Source organism: Orcinus orca, chromosome 11, assembly GCF_937001465.1.
Source record: "Orcinus orca chromosome 11, mOrcOrc1.1, whole genome shotgun sequence".
Taxonomy (NCBI): domain Eukaryota; kingdom Metazoa; phylum Chordata; class Mammalia; order Artiodactyla; family Delphinidae; genus Orcinus; species Orcinus orca.
In genome coordinates, this window is record NC_064569.1 from 8,405,627 (window position 1) to 8,422,151 (window position 16,525).

Consider the following 16,525-nt stretch of genomic DNA (forward strand, 5'->3'; position numbering starts at 1 on the left):
TGGTTTCCCAGTACATATAAAAGTTGTTTGCACTTTACTGTAATCTATTAAGTGTGGAATAGTATTTTGTCTAAAACAATGTAAATACTTTAATTTATTGGTAAAAAAATGCTGCGCCTCACCTGAGCCTTCAGCGACTTGTAATCCTTGCAATAGTAACATCAAAGATCACTATTCACGGATCACCATCACAAATATAATAATAATGAGAAAGTCTGAAATACTGTGAGAATTACCAAAGTGTGACACAGAGACACGAAGTTAGCAAATATTGTTGGAAAAATGGTGCGATAGGCCTGCTCAATGCAGGGTTGCTACAAATCTTCAATTTGTAAGAAATGCAACATCTATAACATAGATTTGTTCTCTCATTCATTTTGTAGAGGGAAGACCAAGTAAAGATTTATAAAGGGGGAAAAAGCAAAACGCTTATGCTTTATCTCAGTTTTTATCTCTCTGAGAGTATTTGCCTCTATAAAAAGTGAAGTTTTGTTGATAGACCATCATCACAATCCGAAAAGCAGGTATTCATTATCAATTCCTTTTTTTATTTTCTTTTTAATTTTTTGGCCACACTGTGCAGCATGTGGGATCTTAGTTCCCCCATCAGGGATTAAACCTGCACCCCATGCATTAGAAGCACAGAGTCTTAACCACTGGACCGCCAGGGAAGTCCCTTAGTTATCAATTCCTTTAAATGTCTCTCAGAACTGACTTTGGTCTCATTGCCTCAATGTTACCAATTAATGAAGAGCTTCCTCAAGCGGAGGTGGTAAAGGCGGATGAGGCATGAAAAGGAAAGGGAAACGATCACTTTTGAGCATCTTTTTCCAAACGTGCTCTACTCCTAGTTTGTTTAGGAGACTAAGCTTTCAAATAAGGATAAAAAGAATGGAACTACATTTTGGTATTGCCTTAAAAAAGAAAAAAGAAGACAAAATAAAATATTTTTAAAAACCTCTGCAGCCACAAAATACACACCTAAATTTGTTTATAGTGTTCAAATCTAAAGAGATTATATATATACAGTAGTCCTCTGCTTATCTCTCCAACCTCATCCATCACTTCATCCATCGCATGTCAATTGCCCTCTCACTAATTAATCTTGAACCACACTGGTCCTATATCTGTTTCGGGAGCTACACCTAGCAGTTTCCTGTTTCAGGGCTGTGCGCATGCTCGTATGTAAGGCAAATGAATTTTTTCAAACATTTTCCAGCAATAATTTCTTAATATCATCAGTTAGTTTATATTTTTAAAGAAGATTAAATAGCGATTCGCTTCTGAAACTCGTTGATTCATCTTTACCTTTGTTGTTATTATTGTTGTTTATATTGCTGAGAAAACTGGATTATTTGTCCTTTAGGGTTTTCTATAGCCCTGGCTTTGCTGATGTCATGCTATATTGTTGTTCGACATGTTCTTTTGTTTTTTCTATTTCTTGTATATTGATAGTGAAATAGATACTTGATAAGATTCAGATTGGATTTATTTTGGAGAAAAAAAGCACCCTACTATTTTATAAGGGCTGTGTACTTGCATTCAGAGAAAGTTATTATTTAGGGTTTCATTTTTGTAATATTAGCAGCAGTTGATGATCATTAACTACAACCATTAACTCATTACACGTGGCAAAATACTGATTTTTTTAAACATCTTTATTGGAGTATAATTGCTTTACAATGTTGTGTTAGTTTCTGCTGTATTACAAAGTGAATCAGCTATATGTACACATATATCCCCATATCCTCTCCCTCTTGCGTCTCCCTCCCACCCTCCCTATCCCACCCCTCTAGGTGGTCACAAAGCACCGAGCTGATCTCCTTGTGCTATGTGTCTGCTTCCCACTAGCTATCTATTTTACATTTGGTAGTGTATATAAGTCCATGCCACTCTCTCACTTCATCCCAGCTTACCCTTCCCCCTCCCCGTGTCCTCAAGTCCATTCTCTATGTCTGCGTCTTTATTCCTGTCCTGCCCCTAGGTTCTTCAGAACGCTTTTTTTTCTTTTCTTTTTTTTTTTTTAGATTTCATACATATGTGTTAGCATAAGGTATTTGTTTTTCTCTTTCTGACTTACTTCACTCTATAGGACAGATTCTAAGTCCATCCACCTCACTACAAATAGTTCAATTTTGTTTCTTTTTATGGCTGAGTAATATTCCATTGTATATATGTGCCACATCTTCTTTATCCATTCATCTATCGATGGACATTTAGGTTGCTTCCATGTCCTGGCTATTGTAAATAGTGCTGCAATGAGCATGTCTGTCTTTTTGTTTGTTTGTTTGTTTGCGGTACGCGGGCCTCTCACTGTTGTGGCCTCTCCCGTTGCGGAGCACAGGCTCCGGATGCGCAGGCTTAGCGGCCATGGCTCACGGGCCCAGCCGCTCCGCGTCATGTGGGATCTTCCAGGACCGGGGCACGAACCCGTGTTCCCTGCATCGGCAGGCGGACTCTCAACCACTGCGCCACCAGGGAAGCCCTGTTTGGTTCTTTTATGATATTTTCTATTTATATTTTTGAAATTCTCATCTTGTTCATATATAATTTTCCTTTGATTTTTTTTGTCTGTGTTTTTCTTTAGCTCCGTGAGCATATTGAGAACAGTTGCTTTAAAGGTTTGTTTATATCGACTGATATCTGTGCTTCTTCATGGACAGTTTCTGCAGATTCATTCTGTCTTTCGAGTGAGCTCTATTTTCCTGTTTCTTTGTATGACTTGTGATTAGTTGTTGGTGAAAATTGGGCATTTGGTACAACAGCTGCCTTTCCCAGTCTTTGCAAGTTGGCTCTGTGTCAGGGCAATTCTATATTTATTAGTTTTGAACTTTGAGTCTTGGGATTAGCCTGAGATGAAGCCTTAAGGTCTTCTCAGGCCTTTTTGAACTTGCATCTTGCCTGGGTCTCCGTGTAGATTTTTTATTCCCTCATATATATGGTTGTTGTTGAATGTCTTTACTTCCCGAAGAATCACACCTCGCTTCTCCTCAGAGCCTCAGACGATCTGTTGTGCGCCTCCCCCTCCTATCTCTTGCTCCGGGTGCACATGGATCTGTAGTGTCCTTCAGCTTTTACCTGCAGTGTCTGCCGTATTTGTTACTATTACCAACATGGAACATAGCTACTCTTTCCCTTTTGGAAGCAGAGCATATTCTGTCCAGTAAATTTGGGGTGAGATACACCTTCTTTTGAAGGAACAATGATCGGGCATTAGCCTAAATAGAAGAGTCAGTAATAAGGTGATCATGGGAATTATATCTGGGGACTATAAAATCCTGGTACAGAAAATTTATTGAAAATAGAAATTAAGATAATGAATATGTTTGAAGCTTCAGCTTTCAAATGGTTTGAAGAATCAGCTACCATCAGTTCCACAGGAGGATAATAAACTAGTTCTTACAGAAACATATATTCAAGAGAGGAAATAGAGCAAAAAAGATGTTGTAAATTTATTTTAGGGCCTTACTTGAGACTGAAAGAGATGCGAAGCAAGATTACATGAAGATGAGGCTCCTTAGTGTGGCTTTCTCATACAAAACCACATGGCTATTTTCTAGAGAAAATGGTTGAGAAAAATACATTATGGGTTATGAAACTATATATATATACATCTGAGATAAATGAATCTGTAAGAACTGTGAAGAAGTCAAGGGAACCTAAGTAGTTTTTAAGAAAAGGACCAATTGACAGAGGTAAATAAAATTGCCCTGCAAGTTAAAGTAGTTGATAGGAAAAGGAGAATACGGTGACTTGAAGGCTTTTGAGCCTGCTTCCATTTTTTTTTTTTTTTTTGTGGTACGTGGGCCTCTCACTGTTGTGGCCTCTCCCGTTGCGGAGCACAGGCTCCGGATGCGCAGGCTCAGTGGCCATGGCTCACGGGCCCAGCCGCTCCGCGGCATGTAGGATCTTCCCGGACCGGGGCACGAACCCGTGTCCCCTGCATTGGCAGGCGGACTCTCAACCACTGCGCCACCAAGGAAGCCCCTCCATTTTTGAGATTACAGTTATTCATTCTCATACTCCAATGTCCACCCTCAATACTTTTTGGGCCCCTCAATACCCAGAAAGGATCCAGGAGATAAGGCTGAAGTTCTTGCTTGAACTCCTGCAGCCCTCAGAATGATTGTCTTTGTCTAAGAATGATTCTGATATGAATCCTTCTACTTCAGTGATTTCATGGAGTATTATCTATTAATTAAGAATTTTCTTATTAAGGGACTTCCCTGGCAGGTCAGTGGTTAAGACTTCACCTTCCAATGCAGGGGGTGCGGGCCGATCCCCGGTCGCGGAGATAAGATCCCACATGCCTCACGGCCAAAACCCCAAAACATAAAACAGAAGCAATATTGTAACAAATTCAATGAAGACTTTAAAAATGGGGACTTCCCTGGTGGTGCAGTGGTTAGGAATCCACTTGTCAATGCAGGGGAAACAGGTTCATGCCCTGGTCCAGGAAGATCCCACATGCCGCGGAGCAGCTGAGCCCATGCATCACAATTACTGAGCCTAGGTGCTACAACTACTGAAGCCCGTGCGCCTAGAGCCCATGCTCTGAAACAAAGAGAAGCCACCGCAATGAGAAGCCCGCATACCGCAAGGAAGAGTAGCCCCCGCTCACCACAACTAGAGAAAGCCCACGTGCAGCAATGAAGACTGAACACAGCTAAAAATAAAATTGATTAATTAATTAATTTTAAAAAAGAAGACTTTAAAAATGGTCCACATCAAAAACATCTTTTTAAAAAAGAATTATCCCATTAAATTATTATCATTCTATTAACTGAGATAACTCCTTCATTATCTTCATACTTACTTAATATTTTATTATTTTAATGATTATTCTGAAAATTTCAACATGCATTCTTGACTTTGTAATGTCCAAGATAAATAGTTGCTTTACCTCTTCTTGTATACTTTAATAGCCTTAGATCCTTTTAACTCCACTTATGCCCCTTTTAATTTAATTGCAACACTTACTGTGTACTTGAAGCTTATGCAATTTTAAACCACAGACACTAATATTATGGTTTTATATAATCACTATTCATTTAGATTTACACCCGCATTTACCTATTTCAGTGCACTTTATCCTGAATCTTAGCGGTTCCATTTGGGATTATTTTCTTACATCCAAAGAACATTATAGTATATCCTTTGTGCAGACCTAAGTTAACGATTTTTTTCTCTACCTATCTTAAATTATCTTTATTTCACCTATGGAATATAATTATATCCTCATATGATTCTCATATAATTATCTTTCCTCTGGGGATAGAGTTTTAGTATGACAATTGTCTTTCAGTAATTATATGGCTTCTATGTTTTCTTTTTCTTTTTATAGATTAGCTGTCAATTACTTCTTTATTATTTTATTTTTTTTCTTCTTTTTGGCCACGCCATGCGGCATGTAGGAACTTAGTTCCCTGACCAGGGGTTGAAACCACGCCCCCTGCACTGGGAACTCAGAGTCTTAACCACTGGACCGCCAGGGAAGTCCCAGCAATTTCTTCTTTAAAAGTAAATTCTGTATTTTACTGCCTGTCTTTCAGCTTTCATTTATCTTTGGTTTTCAGCAATTAAACATGATATATATAACTTTGTTTTTATTTTGTTCACCCTACTGGTGTTCCTAATACTTTGTCAATATGTAGTTTGATGTCTTCTATCAGCTTTGGAACATTCACAGATATTATCTATTTCACTATGAGTTATGGGTAAACTGTGATTTACGAAAGCAAATTTTGAGGTAATAGATCATTAGGAGACATTGTCTTAGCAAATATACTACTTTGCATATACATTTTTATTTGCTTTTCCTGAAAGAGTTCACCAATGATCTGTATATACAAGTTTAATTTGAAGCATGGTATGTAGATGAGATGGGAGCAGCTGGGAAAGACTTTCAGATATTCTTGCTGAAAATTATTCAGAGTGGAGGCCAGCCTTAGCAAGGAAGAATGTTGTAATTATGAGGTATGTCTTCCAAGAGCACCATATGGAAATTGTCAGGATATATGCCATCAATTTATCATCACTGATATGGATTGAAGTCTTTATTAAATGTAATAACAGAACTTGAATGCGATAAAAAAAAGAAAAAATATACAATCACATAGTAGAAGAGAACTAAAATTAAAGGAGACCTATGTTCTTTAAGCTTGCTGGAGTCTACTCAGGTGAAAAACATCACTTCTATTCATCTCTTTTTTCCATATTCCAGAGAATAATTAGTATAAAATACTCTCTGTGAAGAGCTATTATAATATTTCATTCTTGAAAGTTATTTTTCTCATTTGTTCCTCTCTGAAAGATATACCCGGGGCGTGGGGGGATGTAAATCTGTAGCCCTGACTATTTCTAAGGAAGCAATATTCTTACAACTTGATTTGATATGATTTGTTATTCCGAGATCAGCATAGCATAATAGTTACATGCATGATCTCTAGGGTAAAACTATTTGACTTAAATCACGTTTCTAATTCTTACTAGCCATACAATTTTGGAACAATTTCTCATTCTTTCTGGGGCTCAGTTTCTTTATTAATAAGACAATCACAATAATAGTACTGTTTTGTAGGAATTATTGGGGCAGTACATGATCTAATATATGATACACTGAAGTAGTATCGGGAATATTAGAAGCAATCAATAAATGTTAGGTATTTTTTAAGTGCTAATTGTGACTAAATGCTCTTCAGTTTGCATGTTCTATGTGGTTTCCTCCCATTTATTTGCCAAGGTCTGAGATTTTAATATATTAGCATTTACTTCTATATGCAAATACATTTGCATTTACAAATCACATAACCATTTAAGCCCATATTTTGATATTTTGGGTTTGGTTCAGAGATCTCCAATTATTATAATATGTTGAGTTTAGCAGGCTTGAATGAACACAGGATGTTAAAATGTCTCTATAATTATCTTCTGTATAAGAAAATGTAGGAAGGAATGCCATACATTTCCAATTCTTCCTTGTTATTTGTCTTGATAAGACTGGAGCTCAGTGCTTCAGAACAATTTCCTTGCTGCCAAGACTTTATTTTCAGCAGAAATAAAGTAACAGTTTTCTTCAGAGAAGGACCTTGACAACAAAAGGTACATCCGTGAGGATAACTTTGTCACCCATGTTAGCTCTGTGTATTATAATTTTTGTATTATTGTTTTCAATTATCCTTCTTAACTTCAAGAGAAGTCCATGATATATAAGAATTTTTCTGATAAGCGCACCACAGTTACTAACTCTGATCTTATATTTATTAATTGTATATATACATCTAAATTTAAACCTCTTACACTGATATCAAGGTTCTCATTGCAATCTAATTCATACCTCTGTTTTATATTATTTTGCAAGGTGAAGTCTCATTTTGATGGTTGGTTTCCCATGTATTCAGAAGTTCTTCTAGACAATAAACTGAAATTTATAAAATTTACAAAAGAAAATACATTTTAAGACATCACTTTTAAACACTCAAGAATGCAAATAAGATAGAAAAAATTTTTAAATGTAAGTACAATTTATCCATTCATTTTTTACTATTAACTGCAGAATAAATTGGAAATTACCACTTGTAAATAACTGACATTAAAGTATAAAACTTTTTACTTATGACAGATATTTATAAGGTAATTACTGGTGCTTTAATCATTGAAAGTTTGCACATCTGATTGATGCTATTCTAAGCAGTTAATATACCCAGACAGTCAGGACATAATGACCAAACCTATCTTTGAAGCAAATGCCTTTCACATAACACATATCCACTCAGTCACAAAGTACTATTTATTCTATTGCTACAATGCCTCATATATCTATTTCCTTCTTCACAGTTCCATAACCTTTTCCTTATTCAGATTTTCATTATTTTTATATGGAACTTTTATAATATTCTACAAACTCTCTTCACTAGTTCTCACTTTCCACTAGTTTTCTCAAAATGCCTCTAGAATTAATACCCCCATTGCACAGCTTTACTGATATTACCCTTTCAATATCGTGAGACTATCAATTATTTATATATTAAATTCAAGCTCATTAAAATAAAAAAATTATAAAATTGTGCCATTTTCTTAACAGCTGTATTTCTGACTATTTTCAAATATGAAACCTTTAACCCACATCATGATGTATTTTGTTTTGTTTTGGAGACTCTGGCACTCCAGGTGACACAACTTGAATTTGAAATAGAGTGAATGGAATGTTCCTAGCTCAAATTTATTTTATTTAGTCTGAATGGTCTATGGTTACTTCTAAGATATTTTGGAGACTTCACATAAATTGTAAAGAAAATCTTTCTGCATCCCTATTTTTTAAAGATCTGATCCCAGTCCAACTACAAAATCATATAACTTGTTGCTGGACATAAAGTTTCAATCGGTCAAGTGCAGACTCATATGACCAAGACTTTAAGTTCTCTGGACCATATTATTCCAGCTTGAGTCCCAAATGCATTGCTGGACTCATAAGAATAAATGTACTAGAAGGGAGGATCAAGATGGCAGATGGCTTCCCTGGTGGCGCAGTGGTTGAGAGTCTGCCTGCCGATGCAGGGGACACGGGTTCGTGCCCCGGTCCGGGAGGATCCCACATGCCACGGAGCGGCTGGGCCCGTGAGCCATGGCCGCTGAGCCTGCATGTCCGGAGCCTGTGCTCCGCAACGGGAGAGGCCACAAGAGTGAGAGGCCCGTGTACCGCAAAAAAAAAAAAAAGATGGTAGAGTAAGAGATCATGGACCTCACCTCTCCCAACAAACACATCAATAATACATCTACATGTGGAATAATTCTCATGGAAAACTAACTGGAAACTGGCAGAAGTACTCCTATACAACCAAGACTGTAAGAATGATACACAATTGGGTAAGACCAAAAAAAAAAAACCTGGATCAGAACCTGTATCCCTGCGAGGGGACTAAGAAGAAAAGGGGGATTTCACGGGTGGACACTCACCCTGGGATGTGAGAGGGTTGACCCACAGCCTGAGCGTCCCAGTCCTGGGCTCCTACATGGAAGAGACAAGCCCCCTTGGCTGTTTGGAGAAGCTCTGGGGCAGACAGAGGGGCTGGAGGAGGCTCGTGTGGAGTGCCTGAATGCTGCTTGCCACCAGATAGGTGGACAGAGGTCTTCCCCAGCAGCTGCTACCTCACTGTGCGCCCAAACCCAAGCCAAATGAACGCCCTGGCCCCATTCACTCCATGCCACAGCTTGACACCAGATCTAGGGCATCCAGAACCTGGGAAAGGCTTGATGTAGGGACACGGGGGCAACCCAAGGCCCAGGGTGTGGTCCAGGTGGGGCAACAGTGGGCAAACAGCACCCCAGAAGCAGCCCAGACATCTGACAGCAGCATGGCTGCTTGAATTCCCACAACCCACCATGCCACACTCCCCAGTCCCAGCCAAGAAAACACTCTGTCCCCACCTACTCCATGTCACAACCTAGCACTAGATCTGGGATGACCACAACAGGGGAAAAGGTATAACTTTGGGCTCTGTGTGAGAGGGGCCACAGATGCCTACACAGGCAGCACATCAGACTTCCGTCATTGCACAAGCCGCACTTACTTCAGCATTCCCCTCATTTGGGGCAAAGTCTCCAGGGTAGGGAGAAGGAAAAACACACAAAAGAAACAGAGCCAGCTCAAGCCTGACCCTCACAACGTCTGCTCTAGCAACTTGGAAAGAGACCCTGCCCCAACAGGGCAACTATGGCCACTGAGCAGAGAGGAAATCCCACCTCGCACCCTGAGCAGGCTTTAGCTCCTCCATCACCACCACCACACCCCCCGCCAAGGTGATAGTGGCCAGCACACCCTGAGGAAGATGTGACTGGCAACCACATCAATCCAGTCTTCCCACCAAAGGCGTCATACACATACCGTCTACATAGGGGTGCTCCCACATAAGTACAACCCTTCGAGAAAACACTGGGTAACTGTTTCACCTGAACTCATAAAGACAGAGAAAGTTACGTAAAGTGGAAAGGCAAAGGAAATACTCTCAATTGAAAGAGGAAGAGCAAACCCCTGAAAATTAAATAATGAAAGAGAGATAATCAGTCTACCAGACAATGAACTCAAAACGTTAGTAATAAAAATTCTAACTGAATTAGGGAAGAGAACTGATCATAGACCATTTTAACAAGAAACTCGAAACTATAAAGAAGTCCCAGTCAAAACTAGATAATTCAATTTCTGAGATAAAAAGCACTCTAGAAGCAATGAATAGCAGACTAAATGACATAGAAGAATGCATAAGTGATTTGGAATTTAGAATAATGGAAATCACCCAATTAGAAGAGCAGACAGAAAGACAAATTAAAAAGAATAAAGCAACATGCAAGATCTGTGGGATAATAGAAAGTGTGCCAACTACACGTAATAAGGGTTCCAGAAAGAGAAGAGAGAGAAAAGGAAATCAAAAATGTATTTGAAGAAAGTATGGCTGAAAATTTCCCAAACGTAAGGAAGGAAACAGAGATCCAGGTACAGGAAGAACAGACAGTCCCAAACCAGATGAAACCAAACAGACCTACACCAAGACATGTCACAATTAAAATGGTGAAATTTAAAGATAAAGACAGGATTCTAAAGGCAGCAAGAGACAAAAAAGAGTCAGTCACAAGAGAACCTCCATGAGACTATCAGCTGATTTCTCTGCAGAAACTTTGCAGGCCAGAAGGGAATGGCATGACATATTCAAAGTTCTGAAAGGGAAAACCCTGCAACCCAGGCTACTATATCCAGCCAGATTATCATTTAGAAAAGAAAGAGATATAAAGAATGTCTTAGACAAGCAGAAACTAAAAGAATTCAGCAATACTAAACCTACCCTAAAAGAAATGTTAAAGGGTCTTCTCTAAATTAAAAAAAAAAGTAAGAGTCCATATTAAAGGGAAAATCCCAACAGGAAAGGCAAATATATAGTAAGGATTGAAGATCACTCAAGCCAGGACATAGATTAAAAAACAAAACAAAACAACTAAATATATATACACCATGGATACAGACATTCAGATGGTTTTATGATCAGGCCGTTTTCTCTTATTTTGATATATTTATTTTATACCAGTACTATAATGTTAAATTACCTGTAGCTTTGTAGACTATTTTGGTACCTGGAAAGGCTAGATTGCTACCTCTCTTTTTTAATATATTTCAATACGTATTTTGTTAATCTTATAATTTTTTACTTCTGTGTCTAAATTATAATTAACATACTTATGAAAATACACATGTATTGGAATCACATAAATCTTAGATGAATCTAGAATAGTATAATCATCTACACAGGATTAGTCTTCCCATCAAGGTACATTTAATATATACTCAATTTATTAAATGTCCTTCTTTATATCTTTTAATAAAGTATTACAATCTCTTTCATATAAGCCATGTACATTACTAGGTGTATTAATTTATTTAATAAAAAAGTTCACTAAGTACCTCTAATGTGACAACATAGTTTTCAAAAGCAAAGGTTAAAATGTAGAGCAAATACATACATAGGTTCTTTCTAACTAAGCTAACATGCTAGTGGGAGAGGCAGACATTAAATACATAACCACACAAATAATTACACAGGTGAGACTGTGAAAGATGCTACAAATGAGTCGTACATAAGATATTGTAATAGAGAAATTTGGCCTAATTATAAGAGAATAGTGTTAAATGATTACTCTAGGATTTAGTTACCTAGAAGAAAAGTAGAAGAAAGGATGCTTTAGGTAAAAAAATAGTCTATGTATATGCTTTGTAGCAAGAAGGATTACGGATAAAGTTATAAATCATAATCAATCTACCCAGAGAAGTCCTGATTTATGCTTGTTGTCCCAGAGTAATTATTGACATCATCTACTCTCATCCTTAAAATAATCCTTGCTTTTATGATGCTACATGGTAAGTCTAACCATGAGTCATTCAGTGGACTAAAAGACAACTGTGACTGGAGCCTAGTGAGCGAAAAAGTATGTGATGCTAGCTGGTGTAGAGAGCCATGGACCAAGTAAGGAATGACCTTATAAACCATGTTAAGGATTTTAAAATTTATATTGAATTTAAAGTATTAATAAGCTAAGTATGGTGAGTTTATAAAATTTATATTTTGAAGAGGTTACTCTGGAAATTGAATGGAAGAGGTCAAGAGTGGATTGTAGTTAGATCACTAGGAGGCTTATAGCATAGACTGAGAGAGAGAGAGAGAGAGGGACAGAGAGAAAGAATAGTCCTAGATTAGATGGGTAGTAATGCAACTGTAGAGAAGTGTACTAATTCACTAAATAATCAGTGAAATAATCAGTGGAATAATCAGTGGCAGTTAGATAGCACAGAGGATTCCTAGGTTCATCTCACTGGACATCAGAGACTGGCCAAGAGAGACAACAGTATTAAAGTATCTGCTTTTTTTTCTTGATGCTGGTAAGGATCAGGGCTGGGAAGACAGTCTATTTAAAAATATTGTGGGCGAGGTGTTTTTCAAGATATCAAAGAAGAAATGTCAAGTGAGAGGCTCAAAATGTGGACCTGGATATTGGACGTTAGCTCTAGATTGTATAAAATGAAAGTCTGTTAACTTTGTATTGAGCTTCATTATTGAAGTGTTCTTATTATGATTGCTTTTTTTCAGTAGATTTTCTTGGTATATCTGGGTAACAAAGCACATCATCGACATACAATTTCAGTAATTAATTTAAAATATTTGTATCTAAAAAGGTTTTCCTGCGCTACTGATTTCTTTGCCCTGGACAGCCAAAGGAATGATAGCAATTATATCAGTCGTCTTTGTCTTCATGATTCTGTTGAAAATGATTCTAATTTTTTTACTATGAAACATAATATTTGGTGAAAGTTCTTATAAATACCCTTAATCAAGTTCAATGTTTCCTTCTACTTGTAGTTATTTCCTTTCTCTTCTATATTGACAAATCTCTTGGTAAATGTACAAATCCATCCCTGACTTTAACCAAAATTTGGTCATCATGTAGTAGTATTTCAGTACAGTAGTGTATTATGTTCACTTTTTTATGTAGGATTTTTGCTTCTATGTTTGTAACGGATGCTGTTCCAAAATATTTTCCTGTGTGTGAAAATAATTTGAATAATGCTATGCTTACCTTATGAATCTGGATGGGAATCTTCCATCTTTTGCCAGCTACTAAATAGTTTGTCTAGGAGTCAATTTTTGTTATTAAGATATTTTCAAATTCATTCTTAAAAATTACCATCGTTGTGCCTCCAAATAGATATTCATTTATTTATCTATAGAATATAGTCATATTTATTCAATTTCCCTACATTGTCTTGAGTCTCTTTATCATCATATATGTCTTTGTAAGAAATCATATATTTAAACAAGGTTTTTATGCTTATCACTAAAAATTATACATTATGCTACATTCTCATTGATTTAGATCTACTTATGCCTTTTGAATAAATTTATCCTTCATATGTTTGGGACTGTTGTTTTTTCTGCTTTGTAAACATAAATTACCTTACTTTTGATATTTGAAGGAATTTTCACATTTCTGGTTTGCTGATAGTACTGGTTATGAGTCTTTTTTTTTTTTTTTTATAAAAAGCTACATATATTTTATAACATTAAGACATAACTGGGGCTTCCCTGGTGGCGCAGTGGTTGGGAGTCCGCCTGCCGATGCAGGGGACACGGGTTCGTGCCCCGGTCCGGGAAGATCCCACATGCCGTGGAGTGGCTGGGCCCGTGAGCCATGGCCGCTGAGCCTGCGCGTCCGGAGCCTGTGCTCCGCAACGGGAGAGGCCGCAGGAGGGAGAGGCCCGCGTACCAAAAAAAAAAAAAGACATAACTGAATTCAAGCAGTGTATAGGCTTAGTCCAATATCCTGATAATTTTTTTCATTTTTTGATGAATCTCTGTCCACCATCATTTATCTCTTCTATTAGATTCTTTCTTTCAAATTACCTTTGCTTGATGTCCTTAATTTTGAACTGCCCAACCAATAAATTCTATAAATATTTTCAAGTATTATTACATCTCACAGCTGGTAAATCTAAGGTCAGTAACAATATGGTAACATATAGAATGCTGCTATTATTTTTCATTTTTATCAAAACCCTCAGCTACCCACTGACATCTTTGATAAGATCACCTGGGCCTATGCTATTGTTGATAATTCAAAAATCGAATTGCTAAAATAACTTTTATATAATTAAAATAACAAATGAGAAAAATAACTTTAGGAAATCCTTAGAATTAATTTTAAATGCTTTAAAAATCCTATTCTAGTAATTTTAAACAAGTTAATGAAAAACTGAAAAATACTTACCCTTAGCTATCATAAATGCAGCTAGTACCAGAACAATTAAATAAAGCAAGGCAAATATCACTGCAGCAAGGCACCATGGAGACTCTGCGCAAAGAGAGAAAGGTGATTCACTATGATGATCAATGGAAACAAGACTGAGGAGTTGGGATTAGAAGGAATTTTGGTTAGGAATATTCAACCCGTTAAATTGGAATGAAATCTAAACCCATGGGAGTACTGCATTGTTGGTATTCCCCAGTCTGTTAGGAAAACTCTAAAACTTACTTGACAATTTGGATATAGCCAGGGAAAATATGAATATTTTTATGTAGGAATATTGTTGAACTAACAAGTTGCTCTATTAAAGAAATTTTATAATTAAAAAGAGCACTTCAGAAATCCTACTAGGGATTTAATTCATCATCCTCCTTTAATTAAAAAATATTTCTTCCATCTTTGTAGCAGAACTAGGTTAAGAATAAAACTTCTGGGCTTCCCTGGTGGCGCAGTGGTTAAGAATCCGCCTGCCAACACAGGGGACACGGGTTTGAGCCCTGGTCTGGGAAGATCCCACATGCCACGGAGCAACTACGCCCGTGCACCACAATTACTGAGCCTGCACTCTAGAGCCCGCGAGCCACAACTACTGAGCCCGCATGCTGCAACTACTGAAACCCACGCACCTAGAGCCTGTGCTCCGCAACAAGAGAAGCCACTGCAATGAGAAGCCAGAGCACTGCAACGAAGAGTAGCCCCCCGCTCGCAGCAACTAGAGAAAGCGCGGGCGCAGCAACGAAGACCCAACGCAGCCAAAAATAAATAAAAAATAACAACAACAAAAAAAGGATAAAACTCCTAGGTTAGCTGTTGGCCCTGACAGACACTCTGTGACAGTTTTGATAAAAGTCTAGTTATTATGACATACCTCACAAGCTCCATTTTGTTTTTAGAAAAACTGCAGGATTAAAGGAGCACTTACCTTTTGCAAAGCTAAAATATCAAACCCAAAAAGTATCTATGAAACATTCTTGATTCTATGGCTATGGTACATCATTTTAAGCCATTGTTGATTGTTCAAACAAAATGATCAGTAGTTCATTGTTCATTCTCATTTGCTCTTAACACAGCACTTTAGGTCACTATGACCAGTTTAAAAGACTTTGTATGAGAGATAAATCCAATTCAGAGATTAGTCCGCAAATATTTGTTCTCATGACTAGTTCATTAAAATATTAAGGCAAAAAAGGGAATCTAGTGTTCTAAGTGTTTTTTACCTTTTGTTTTTAAAATCCTAGTTATTTTTCTCTTCCGAATATTTGAAGAACCATGAATTTTGAGTTCTGAGTATGTTATACTTTCATCACAAGAGTCTAGAAAATATATTAGAAAAATGCATGTGATAAATAATTATAATTTATATATACACATGTATATATATATACATTCTTTTATGATATATAGACATACAATTAAAAGCATGTTAGAAATCATAAACAAAAATTGCCCCCATTTCAGGCTTATAAGAAAGTTTTAAAATTGGCTCAATTAGGTAGTTGCTTTGTGAAATGTGACGCTTTTTTCTTCTTTAATCCTTAGTTTCTTATCTATAAATAGGAATAACAATAGTATTTATTTATAGATCTATTGTGGAGATTAAGTTAATGTATATAAAGTCAACAGCATAGCACTTGGAGCAATAAACATGCAATAAGTGTTATTATTGTAAAAGTGGTCATAGTAGTAGTGTAGAATAGTAATTGTAAGAATAGAATGGAAAATATCGTCAGGAGTAAAACTGGTTGCAGAAGCAAGAGTAGAAATTTAAAAATTAATTTAAATACCTGTAATGTAAATGTCTACAATTGTTCCTTCTTATAGTTGAATTTAATCTTAATGAAAGGAGCATGAGAAAAAAAATCATCTAATTCTTGCTAGGTAGATAAATTTTCTTAGCAACATATTGCATGTACTTCTTCAGTGCAAATGAAGCAGAATTCACAGCCACAAAGTCAATAACATTTTTCCAAGTAATATTAAATCTAACTACATTGTAAATGTTCACTTAACAAACAATGATTCAAATTTAAATCCTCTTAAACTGGAAAATTTTAAATTCAAATAAAGGCAAAAGATTTTTAACTCTTCCTCTAAAAGTACCTAGCTATGGACTTTGTTATTTATATTATTTTCTCATTAAATAAAGGGATTTCTTAGCAATAGCAGCAGTACCTCTATTTATTTC

At 36.8% G+C, this 16,525-nt stretch overlaps 1 long non-coding RNA gene across 1 annotated transcript; it reads right to left on the minus strand.

Annotated features, from left to right (window-relative positions):
- Positions 1-3,827: 3,827 nt before the first annotated feature.
- On the minus strand, positions 3,828-15,743 carry LOC117197158 (uncharacterized). The gene is made up of 4 exons (XR_004477686.2): positions 15,558-15,743; positions 14,305-14,388; positions 7,337-7,420; positions 3,828-7,087 (listed from the first exon to the last, which is right to left on the minus strand). It is a non-coding gene; the product is annotated as an uncharacterized LOC117197158 (long non-coding RNA).
- Between the last annotated feature and the right edge of the window lie 782 nt (positions 15,744-16,525).